The sequence below is a fragment of the Rattus rattus genome, chromosome 1, assembly GCF_011064425.1.
Source record: "Rattus rattus isolate New Zealand chromosome 1, Rrattus_CSIRO_v1, whole genome shotgun sequence".
NCBI classification, from domain to species: Eukaryota; Metazoa; Chordata; class Mammalia; order Rodentia; family Muridae; genus Rattus; species Rattus rattus.
Window position 1 is genome coordinate 110,768,112 of NC_046154.1, and position 12,784 is coordinate 110,780,895.

Sequence of the window (12,784 nt, forward strand, 5' to 3'; positions counted from 1 at the left end):
GAGGCAAGACTGACTGGCATAAAACTGCACTCAATAAAATAAAAACAAAAACAAACAAACAAACAAACCAAGATCCTTCTGTGAGATGCTCAGTGGCTAAGAACAGGTACTGTAGGAGAGACAGTCCCCAGGAGCACCCCAGTCAGGTGGGCGGTTCACACCTACCTCACATGCACACCATCCACCCATTCATTCATTCATTCATTCAGTTATATAATCCTGCTGCGAATGCTGTATTTATTTACTCCTTATCCTTTTATCCTTCCCTTCTTTCTTCCTCTCTTTATAAAACCCTATAGCGAGTGCTGTCTGAAGGATTCCTTTCCTCCCTGACCAGGCAGAGAAGGTGTGAAGGCCTGCTCAGCAGCTCAGGACAAAGGGGGAAATGGTTAGAGAGCAAAACAGTGTCCGAGATGTGAACAGGCAAGCTCCTCCTGAGCCTCGAGATCCCCTTGTTCTAACTGCAGAGTCTTCTCAGCAAAGCGCTACTAACGAAGGGCCCGCAGGGAAAACCAACCGAACTAGCAGGAGAAAGAGGGCCCCATGGATAGACTGGAGCAGGCTGGTGCACGGACAGCAGCAGCCCTGGCCGTGGAAGCCGGCGGCTTGCTTCCTCTCCGCCATGGCTGACTCTCATTTTCTGTGAACCCCCTTGCTGGAATCCTTTGACGGTGACTCACAGGGCAATCGGGCTACTCAGCAAGCCCACAGCCCTTCACAATAGACTGTGTAGGAGGTGCCCAGATCCTGGCGGCCTGTGGTCTGTTCAGTTTTTTCCTTTCTGCATTCTGGGAGGATCTGCTTTTCAGCCACATTTCCCTCAAAACACAGCCCCAGAGGCAACGCTTAGTGCACAGATTTCTGAGCGATGAAATAATCCACTTTGGTTTCTTAGTCATAATGAAACTAAAAACAGTGAGACAAAAAAAACAATGGGGTCACCATCACACCTACAAAAACACGATTTCATACTCCAGTGACATTAAAGAGGTCGGGGGGTGGGGGGGTAGCTCAAACTAACATTTTCCAACCTTTCACTGAGAGCAGGGGCTAAAACCACATGTTTTGAAGGGCTCACACTGTGTTATTATTAGAAGTCACAATTCTATTGATACTGATGAGTCACCCCTTATCGGCGGAAACCGAGAATGTCCATCAGCATATGCTTCAGTCACTGTGGCTTTCTCTTTATTACTGGTCAGAGAGCCCTCAGGAAACTTCTCCGGGGTACCAAGAGGCTCTGTTTCAGCCCCTGCAAGGCTTTTTCCTGTGACAGCTCAGCTCGTTTGCATCATCCTCTGGGAGTCTAGGATGATCTGATCAACTCCCGTCCACAAAAGGAAGTTTGGGTAGCGACCTCAGAAAAACAGCATTTCACACTTTCCGACGAAATACCCAAACCGAGCTATGTAAACAAAACCGGCAAAGGGAGTCAGCTAAGTCAGGTGGCATCATCCTGACCCAGGGCTAGACGCTTTGTTTTTGTTTTTACATCAAGAGCCAGCAACAGATGCAAACAAAGGCTGTGGTCACCAAGGGACTGGCCTGCTAGTCACACCCCCTTACTGCCCCGCCTCCTGTTTCTGCTGCCCACAGAGGGAGAAGTGGGCCAGGTCTCTGCAATGCCAAGGAAGCCCCACTTCGAATTTCATGAAGTCCTTGGGGGTGGGGGGTGCTAAGTAGCTAACAGCAGGACCTCTCCTTACCCATGTGTCTGGGTTTGAAGGTTCCCAAAACAATAAAGTGAAAGTCTTATTTTCCCAGATAAACGCTATTGTGTCCTACGCTGCTTCTGCAAAGGCAGGCAGACTTCAGCGCCTGCTTCCCTGCCCGCCAGAGGCTGTGCTGGGTAGAGGGAAGAAGACTGCCAATGAGTTCGCAGTGATCACAGACCCACAGACAGTAACCTCCCATCCTTCCCAGGCCACGCTGGCCCTGAGCACTGCAGAGCGGCCGAGGGAGCCCCACAGCCGGGGGCACATGAGTCAGCAAGCCGCTGGTGGGAACTGCTGACTGCTCAATACTGGCATTCAGAGGTACACTGTGGGGCGAAACAAAACTGGGACACACAAGACTCTCTGCCGCCCCCCCACCGCCCCCGCCACCACCCGCTTATTATTTTCCTCTGTCAGACCAAAACATGCAGAGAGCCTACACCCTGGCTCAAAAAGAAGTTACGACCAATAATAATCAGTAGTGGTAATAAAAAAAACAAAAAACAAAAACACAAAAAACAAAACAACTCACTCTCCGTGTTTCAATGTGTGGGACAGCTGCATTCAAATCTCTTGAGCCGGTTAATTTTAACTGGCTTTAATTTTAACTAGATTTAACTGCTTTTCCTCTCCTCTGACAAATCAAAATAGCCTGCCGTATCGACCACAAGAACTGGTAACCGAAGCACGGTTCCTGTTTTTCGGAAGAGACTTGCACTCAAAGCCACAGATGAGGTGTTCAACATATGTGGGAATCGAAGTGTTGAATGGGGGAGACTGAAACTCAGACACTAACTCAGGCCCCGTGGCGCCTTTACATGGCCATCCCATGCCAGACTCTGACCTCCGTGCCCTCAGTTCTGCTCTCTCACTCAACACAGAATCCCAAAGTCCACGTGGAAGGTCTGGTGTTTGGAACCGAGAACGCATTCCCCCAAAGGCGAGTGCAACTTGCCCATGAGGGAGCAGGGCGGGGACAGTCCATGCAACACTCCAGCCTTTAAGGAGCATCCCAGGTTGTGTCGCTTACAGGCGGGGAAACACTACCGCAGGCAGCGACAGCACCAAAATAATGAAGACAGCCCCCAACCCCCACGCCCAAGCGGCTGAGTCTGGGAAAATGTCTAATTAGCAGAGAAGGAAGGCCCAAGTGTTCCAAGAGACTTCTGCACAAAGGGGAAAGAAAGGCATTGATAGTTATCTACTGGTACGGATAGGAAGCGTCTCGAACGATCTGAGTCCCAGGAGGAAGAGAATGAAGGAAGGAAGAGAACAAAGAAGAGAAAAGCTGGTGACTAGGAAGAGGAGGATGAGGAAAGGGGGAGGGAGGGAGAGGAGGAGGGAGAGGAGGAGGAGAGGAGGAGGAAGGGGATGAGGAAGACTCAGCAGGAGTTGGAAAAAGAAAGAGAAGGATGCTGAGAACTGAGGAGTCTGGGTGAAGGATGCCTTGAGGTATATTTATACTCAGGAACTACAGCATACTCTCTCCACTGGACTACCCTGCTACAGAAAACCACTCCACACCCAGCTACCTAAGACGGAGTCCAGCACAGTTCCACAGGCTGGCACTAGATGGCGCCACCAACTCAACATAGCATGGTTGCTGGAGGGGTAGAAAGCAGCTCTAACTTCACTCCCCCCCCCACCCCCCAGGAGTTGTTTACCAGGCAAGGACTTTATCTAAAACAAGGATTGCTCCCTTAACCCATCTGCCTCTCTCCGTGTCCAGATCGCACTACTGTGCTAACAGGAGAGGTCAAACTAATTCTGAAATCAGTTCCTCAGCCCAATTTTATCAATGAAACTGGTGAGGGGAGAGGATAGGATAGTGGAAGAGGCTGGATACATGGCTTCCCCACACCATAATACTCACAAATTCAAGGTTAACATCAGAGGATGTTTGCCATTAACTGAAAAAAAAAAAAAAAAAAAAAAATCCCAAATCCTTGGCCATGTTGTTTCCCCCTTGAAGACTGGTTTAAATGTCACATGTCCAGCACCTCACAGGTGAAACTCCCAGACAAACATATCACGAAAAATCAGCTGTGTTTTACACCTTCATTTTACGTGGCTTGTGCCCTCTGATAGGCCTGTCTCCACTTCCTGCCAGTTCTAGGCTCGTGACGAGACCCCCTTGCTCACCATGGAACTCCGTCAGCAGGCCACCATGGTGGAACGTTCCAGGCTTCCTCTCCTGCATACTTCTTTGCCTGTCTCCTGCTCAAATGCTGACATGTCAAAAGAGTAATGCACCGGGTGTGCTGGGGTAGAGATTTCCTCATAAAACTCTATTTATACAATCCTTTTCGGGTACTGGGTTGAGGTCAAAAGGGCAGGAACTGGCTATCACACCAGGTGGCCAAAAGGTAACAGAGTGCAACGTGGAGTTGGCTGCAAGGGGATTCTGGGAACTGAGGGCAGCCTGCCTGCCTAGCTTCCTTACAATTCTCATAAGGACTGCTGTACCCAGTGCTAGCTACTCATCCCAGGGGATGCGCGCAAAGGAAGGGTTAATTTGAAATGTGTCTACATTTCCCTCTCACTGAATGGTAATAATATCTTTCACAGATAATTTCTTTTTTTTTCCCTTCAGTTTGACTCTTCAGGGTTTGCTCATTTGCATAATATTGAATCTTGAACCCATATAGATATTCCACAAATCAATGCAAGTAATTCTCACACTAAATCAGCAGCTTTAATTTAAGCTCATCATTGTTTGCATAGAAATCTTCATGCACTCATCTGCCTGATTTTTTTAATCACTTAAAACCTCCAACACTGACACACTGAGTGTCTCCGCATTTAGCGATCTCCAAATTTTGAACTCATTGCTAAAAGAGACGAGCACAGTACATTCATACGCTTTATTATTTCCCAAACTGAGCCTTCCCCATGCACTTAACATTCAGGCAGCCCCAAGAATGCCTCTCGACTGAAGTGTCAACTTGGTGTCCAGCCCCAGGCAGAGAGGAGCTGAGTAAGCGCTCGGAGCCATGACCCTCGCAAACCCCAGGTAAGTGGGACGCTTGCCAAGCAGAGTCCTTCAAACCCATTCAGGTCTCCAGCTCAAAGTTGCAACACGCTAATCTGGCAAGATAATCTCTTCCTGAAACTGCCTAGAATGGGGACAAAGGTTACTACTTTCTCTGTCACTGCTTGCTAACGTCCCCAATTAGGAACGCTAATGGAATTGGTCCGTGAATGCCATTCTTCCTCCAGGGTAGAGTGTTCCCAGGATTAAAGGAATCATTGCTTTTAATTTTTCCCCCCTTCCCTCACCAAAAAACCTCAAATGGCAAATTCTTCACCTATCAAGAGGACCCACCGGAGTGTGAGGGACAGAGATAAACCCTGAGGATGGAAAAACGGGATCCATGGGCCACCTCTTTGTCTTTTGCTTTCGCGTGTTATCACCTTTACTCTCTGATCTTTACATGCTTACTAAGTAAGATCTGAGGAGCGCAGTTATTAGAAAGTGAATCACGAGACCGGCTGGAGAGATACACATTCAAGTCAGTTTCCCAGAGAAACTGTTTTTCAAGTTTATCTTTTAGACAGATGTCAAGTAAACCGCCAGCATTTCACAGTGAGTTGCCAAAACGCCCACTCCTGATATTGGCAGGTCCCACTGCAGATGAAGAAGTGGAGAGGGGGACACAAAGTAGAGTGGCCCCTGCTTACCTCAGACATCTCCTGTCCAGTCCCTGCTTTCCCAGTCACTCCCTGCTGCCGTCTAGGACTGCTCCAGGCTATTAGGATGATTGAGTTCGTGCAAGCAACACAGATACAGTGAAAACCCAGGGGTGCTTTAGCATGCATTCTAATTGACCTGTCTTAAATACTACCACTCCTTTTAAGTTAAGCTTCCAAGAAAGGTCCAGAATCATTCTTGGCTGCAAATCCTACTCTCCCCACCCCTTTCTCCACTGATCTGGAAAGGTGGAGCTTCTCAGAGGCTAGACTCACATTTTCACTCACCATCTACGCATAGGTCTAACACATGACATTTGACCACCAGAAATGTCCAATGTGGTTTCTGGCCATTCGAATATTGTCAGAGGATGTTAAAGTGCTCAAAGTAACAATGTTAATTTGAATGTTATCTTGTACTTTTTTCCCAAGTATGAACATGAGTGTACTTTGGGCAATTAGCAATTCTGTTTTCATCCAGTTCTAAAGGCGGTGGCAAATAAATCAATTCTGGACTCTGTAGACAAGACTAGCATTTGCCAAAATGGCCCTGGGGGTTATATCGTGGGTTGCACAATACTCCAAAGGGCCAAAGATAGTTGTGAATTAATAGGATTAGGAGGTTGGAGGGAAACAGCAAGCCCCAAGTTTTAAAATGGCCTGGTTTAAAACTCATACCTAGGGATGGAGTGCATCCCTAACCATCTGACCAGGTCAAATCACCACTCTGTAGCCTGTGGAGGATGATATGCCTCCCCTTACACAAGTTAAAATAAGCTCTCTGTACCAACTAGAAATCCTTCCAACTACATCGTGTACTTCTTAAGGGCCAAGGCCAAGACTGGGCCACCAGCCACAGTAAGAGATATGCACTACTTGTCTGGGATGAATGCACGTGACATTTGCCTTTAAAGATTACAGTGTCTGTTCACATGACTTACTTGATAGCGTCCATACGTAGTGCTGTCTGGGATGAAAATTAAAACTGCCAACCATCTATAGCTTCTGGGCACACTCATTTCATACCAGCACTTGGGAAAAAGGGGCAGGAGGCTCTCTGAGTTTAAGGATGGCCTGGTCTTCTGAATGAGTTCCAGGACAAGCAGAACTACACAGAGAAACCCTGTCTTGACAAACCAAAGAGGTGGGGGAATCTATGGCTCCTGGAACGCTTGCAAAGTTAGTGAGCACACATCATTTGCTGGTGGAATGAAAGTACCATTGGAGTTGGAGAAGGTCCACAGGTTAGACGCTGCAGGGTCCCCAGCAAACTTCTGAAGTATCTGCCTACTGACAGGGAAGAGAGGAGAAGGTGTGGGGGACAGAGACCACAGTGATGGGGACTTAAACATACCAAGGCCTTCTTCTGAAATGGACCAGCTGCAGGCCCAGGGAGGACTAGAAGAAAGGGAGCTGGCCAGGAGCAATGGCTCTCTCTGTACAGCGGCCATGTGTCCTGAAGCCCTCAGGAAGAAAACAGACAGACAGGAGGAAAATGACACATCTTGAAACCAAAAGACAACTCATGGTCAGGCTAAGGAACAAAAGAGCTGTGAACCAGGGGAATATTCTGGGAAAGCTGCGATTATGAAGTCACTGGGGAAGACCGAGAGGCATCTTGGCTGTAATTCCAAAGACTAGAATGAACTAGTACGTGAAATGCCTTCTGATTGGGGACATTCATTATTTTGGTGGAAAAAAAAAAAAAAGCTCAAGGAAAGACAAAGACAAGTTTGCTCGAGTTCTGAAGTGGGGCCACTCTTGGGATCAAGCTACATACTCTTTAGGAATGAGGCAGCCCTTGAAAAGGCAGTGGGATAGACTCTGAGACTCTGTCCCTCTTTAAGGGAGCAGCATGTTGACTATGAGGTAACTTTCAGCTTTAGGGAGACTCACACCTGAATTGACCAGGAAAGGGGAAAAAAAGAATTTTTTTTTTTAAATCTTGAAGGAAAATCTTGACGAACAACTTGTCTGTTAAATATTTTCTGGACCAAACTGAACAGGAAAAAGTAAAATGAGCAAGTTACATTTGGAGCAACCTTGCTGAGTTTATAAAATGTTTAGTTCACATTGCTTCCAATTTTTTTGTAGATATTTGCATAGAATTTTAATATGTATTAAATACACTGTCGTGTATTGTCACTGATAAGACAGTTTTCTCTTTCGGGACCATGACTGGTACTGCTTTTCCTAACGCCATTCCAGCTCTGCCGAAAGCTCCCTCACAGACGACCCAGTGTTTGCCATCAGTGCTGACTTCTGAACTTTGAGTGCCTCTGGGACAGCCTGATGTCACTGGTGTCTCTGTAATGCCCAGATAGAAAGCAGAGCCCAGAGAAGCCCAGAGAGGGCTTGCTGCCTGAACTGCAGAAGTTGACAACACGTTACATCTTGTACTGTTCCCTGCTCCATGTACTTGGGGGCTGAGGTTGTGTTCTCTCTGGGCTGCAGATCTTGCCACACCGCAATCCAGTCATTGACTTGGGCAGGATTGTGTATTGCAGATGGGAAAACAACCTAGAGGCAAATCCAACCCTTTGACATTCCAACATGACACGGTACACTGTTGAGAACCTCACAATGGAGTTCTAAAAAAAAAAAAAAAAGTTCTTAAGGTTTTAAGTAAATGCACGGTTTTGTATTGAGCTGCATTCACAGCTACTCTTAGCACGGTGTGGGCCACGCGCATCAGGCTAAACACTCTGAACAAGCAGACATTCTCAAGTTCAGACCGGAACTTGCCAATTCTCAAGAACCAGCACCACACCTACTTCACAAGTTGCTCTAGTAGTCAGTGAGACACACTGAGGTAAAGAACTCAGTGCGATCTAGCAAAGCATGAACAATCAATAAACCAAACCTATTGTTTTAATCAGATTTCTCAAGTGCAAACACATACAGAAGTCTTCCGGCATTAAACAAGAAGTTACCCTACTTTGGTCAGCAACAATGAAAAGAAGCTGGGTAGTTCACAAACAATGGGTTATCTAGCTGCAGAGTAACATTGTGCCCAAGGAACTAAGTACCTAGCCTTTCAGATGGAATTTCCCACTAAAAAGGAAGGTAGCAATTCCTTAATGAGATGTTAATTTGAACCTTCATTGTCCACAAGCCTTTCTGGTTTCTTGACCATTGTGCCGCTCCTTTGGCCCAGGTGTACAAATTATTTACTATGTATCAGGCTTCAGAGAGTTGGTAAGTCTGAAAACATTAAACAGCAAGATGTTTTAGTATACTAAGTAGCACTCGGTATTGGCCACCTGCAGCTTTTAAAATGGTGTTTGTTTATTTAACTTACACACACACACACACACACACACACACTCACACTCACACACATAGTACAACTTTTAGAAATTAGTACTCTTCAAACTCAAAGCTAGTCAGACCTGGCAGCCTAGTGCCTTTATCCACAGAGTCATCTCCCTGACCCAGCCCAAGTTCTGACAGACATTCTCAGCAACACTTTAGAAGAGGGGAGTCCACAGGACAATCTGGAAACAGGCGAGGGACCTGGCAGCACAAAGCCTGCATTCACACTCAACCCTGCCTGGCAACAGCAGACAAGGGCTTAGAAGTGGCTGCCCCCCACTCCTATACTATGCCCTCTCCTCATCAGGACCAGATGCGCAGTGTGAGGGATGCAGTGGAAAGTGGAAACGAGGCCCCTTTCTTTGTTTATGATCTTGGGAAGGCAAAGACATAATTTTAAAGCAGGTGTGAAATGTCTGAGCAGAAGAGGGCAGGGCAGTGTGCAGATGGTCCTGACCTCTGGGGCTGTTCTTCACCGCACCCCACCACCCTACTCCCCCTCCAGAGAAACAGCAAGGTGCTCATTTACCTAAGCACTGGCTCATTCACTCAACGGTCAGGCCAGCCTTCGAAGCAAACCAGACACTATGTCCCTGAAATCTGAGGTTTAAAATCCAGAGCAGTGTGGCTCCATAGCAGGGCTTCCGAGACCAAGGGTCCCTTTCTTCCTTGTTAAGACTGCATCCATACCAGAGATGCTAAGCAAGGGCTAATCCAAGTGAAATTAAACTGCGCCCAACAAAACGGATTGGCCTGGGCCCTTCTGTTGGCATCACGGGAGTCTCCATTACAGATCCTGAGGAATGGGGCTCACAATCACTAATGAATTACTATGTCCCATCGGCTGTGCTGACAATGGGCACAGAAGTGCAGTGCTGGCTTGAGAGAGATTTGAACATGAACCTGACCATCTGGCTCTCGGTAACTCACTTTGATCACAAAATGAATTGCAACAAATTGAAGAGCACATGGCTCGAGTTAATTGTCTCATCTGTAATCTGAACCTACTTTTAAGCTCTTATTATTACCCTCTATCAGGTGGAGACATTTCCTCCCATCACGGCAAAGTGCATTTTCCTGATGAACTGTAATGGATCATTAAATTCCATATCTGAATAACAATACTTTGCACTTATTCAGTGCCTTTCATCCTGGGATTTTCAAGGCAGTTTGCAAATAATTAAGCCCCTCACACAGCAGCCAGAGGTGAGTGGCTGGAAGGGAATTGTCTGAAGATTCTGAGTCAAAGGGCATAATTCAATAGAAAGAGAAGACTCGGCATCCTCCCAGACACTGGCAGCCCTGAAAGTAAATTAGGGGCTATTTTATTCCCTCCAACCCTTTCTGCCTCACTCCTGCCCCACAGAAGAGTCTGGTATACAGCACACAAAGCACGAAGAAGAACTAACAGGGGTGCTTACAATCTAGCTAGGACTTAGATACCATACACCTGGGGAAAATAGGTCTGTGCAAACTGACGATCCAGCCCACTTGAAGGATGGAGAAATAGCAGGAGAATTTATTCAGACATGGAGATTACCATGTGGTAAAGCCTGAAGCCTTTAAAAATACAAAATGCATATATCAGCCAAACTATTTCATGGCTGCAGATCTCATTTCTAGAACCTGCCCACCTTCATTGGAACGACTTTGGGTTTCAAAAGTGGCCATTAGTGCCAAGGTGGGTGATCAATAGTTTAAAAGTACAGAACACCAGAAGCCGTACAAAGTTTTGTGGCGATTATAAGCTCCTGGAAAACTGAATTACATACAATAGGAGACACTGACAGATCTTTCACTGGAGCCATTTGGCTGCAACACTGTGAATTAGCAAGACTAATTCTAACAAGATGTCTTCCCCCCCCCCCCCACCACGTTTATTACCTGAAAGAATGAAAAGGGCGGTCCGCTGGTTAAGCCGCTGGAGGCTCAGGATGGGATGACCTCAAATTTTAAGCAAGTCGCCCGCTGCCTTGCGGAAGTAGCCATCTCTTCTGGAGGAGTGGCACAAGGCGGTTCAAGCTTAGCTTTTCTAGTCAGCCTGTGCTTTAGCGGCGCGACAGTTTCCTACATGTTACATTTTAATGATCTGAGAAAACCGTTATCAGAGGTAACATCTCTAATTTTACTCTTAAACAGACAAAAGCAAAAAAAAAAAAAAAAAAAAAAATCTCATTAGGCAGCATCTCCGCCAAGGTTCCCACTAGGCTAGGAAGGATTTTTATCTACAGTAATTACCCTTTTTAGTTAAATACACTCAGCAGATGAAATTAACAGAGTGAAAGACTACGACACTAGACAGTGAAGGTGAAAAATCCAGGAACGCGTCGCCTGGCCGCCCACGAGCCCGCTGCAAGTCACAGCTGGGACTCAGGGTGGTGGGATGCTCCAGCCCCCCTCGTCCCAGAAGACAGTGACAGCAGTGGCGGGACCCGCGGAATGCGAGGAGCACCTTGTTGTGTCACACATAAAACCACTCGGACCGCAGCCTGGCAGGAACTTCGCCCAAGTTGCCAAACTTGCATGTAGGCAAGCGCAGGCTGGGGAGACTCAATGTACGCAGGACCCCGGGTGCTTGGGGTGTGCGGCCCTTCAGACACGTGCCACCCTGCCGGCTTCCTCTAAGTCCCTGCAAATCCTTGCCCACCCCGAGGTCGCCCAGATAGATGCTCGATCGAGTCCTCTCTCACGGGCCACCTGGGGTAGTCCATGAGCGCCGCCCGCTGCCCTCTGCTTGCCGCTCGGCTCCCGAACACCCAAAGGATGAACGAACTGCGAGGGCCTGGGTGCGGGAAGGTGCACCGAGTTGTCCCTTCCTTAAACTCGACTCTTGGGTGGAGCCCTGGGGATTCAGAGACTGGCGTACAGGTGTGGATGTGTGTTCTAGGACCTTGGGGAGAAGACGGTTGCAAGGTGTCCCTCTCGGAAGCCTTGAGCTCCCCTTGGCGCGTCTGCGCCCAAGGAGCCGAGCTGCCTTGTTCTAGCGCCCGGCGCGGTCATCCGAGCCACCCTGCGGCGGCTGACAGCTGAGCGCAGAGCCGCAGAGCCGCGGTCTTCGCGGAACCGCCGCGCGCGAATGTGGTGGGCAGGGAGGGACCGGGCCACCCGGGCTGGCCGGAGCGCGGGCTGGGGCCGGAGGCAGGGCCGTGGGTCTGACAGCTGCTGCGGCTCCGGCGACGCTCCTCTCCCCACCCGCCCTCCCGCCCCACCACTGACTTATTACCCTCGGCTCCTCCTCCCCCTGCTGTTCCAAAACACCCGGCGACGCGAGCAAAATACAATGCCGCCTCGCCCGCCGTAAACAGGCAGGCGGGAGAGCGCGCCCCGCCGCCGCGTCCTCCGCTCGGCTCCCACCCCTTTCCCGTTCCTAGAAAATGCCATAAGGCGGCCGTGGGCGGGGAGCGGCCGCTCGCCCTCCGGACTCGCTGCCCGCCGCGGCCCTACGCCGCCCGCTGCCCCGCTTGCCTGCCCCCCGTGCAAACTTGCCCCGCTGCGTCGCCTCGGCCCCGCGGCCCGGTCCGGCACTCACCTTCCCGGGAACTTTCGTCCTCCTGCGCTAGTCCTGCCCGCGTCTTCCCAGCCCGCAGCCCCCTCCCGGCCGCCGGCGTGGTGGGCGGTCCTGGGGTCACCGAGAGCAGGCGGAGGGGATGCGCATCACATGGCAGCTCGCTCGCAGCCCCCCGAGTCCGGGAAGGGGGAGGGGAGCGGCGCGCGCGGCAGGGGCGACGGGGGGCGGGCCGCGAGGGAGGGGCGGCGGGCGAAGCGGGCGCAGGGGCGACCGCAGCCCGGTGCGCGGCCGCGGGGCTGCTGCTGAGGCGGCGGCGGGGCTGCTGGCTGCGCCGTGCGGCTCGCGCTCTCCCGGAACGCCCACACTCTCAATCGCTACATTGTTGACATTCGGCGCTGACGTCACCCGCTCCCCATTCACAATAACTTTACGGGAGCGGGGCAGCGCACCTCCCCGGCCGCTGGGGCGCCGTACGCCGGGTGACTGGCGTAAGCTTCTCCGCGAATGGCGCTCCCCGGGGCTCGGGCCCGGGCGGGCGCGCGCTTCGCCGGCTGGC

The 12,784-nt window shown here is 49.8% G+C and overlaps 1 protein-coding gene across 3 annotated transcripts in view; it reads right to left on the reverse strand.

The window, feature by feature from the left end:
* The window catches only part of Bach2 (BTB domain and CNC homolog 2), a 338,351-nt gene extending 325,838 nt beyond the window's left edge, over positions 1 to 12,513 (reverse strand). For 2 of the 3 annotated variants that reach the window (XR_004388066.1, XM_032904907.1), the window contains exon 1: positions 12,250 to 12,513. The gene's annotated coding sequence lies outside the window, so the exon portion shown is untranslated. Of the gene's footprint in view, positions 1 to 10,604; positions 10,825 to 12,249 lie in introns of those variants that run through there. The other variant, XM_032904914.1, reaches the window with a different exon arrangement.
* Between the last annotated feature and the right edge of the window lie 271 nt (positions 12,514 to 12,784).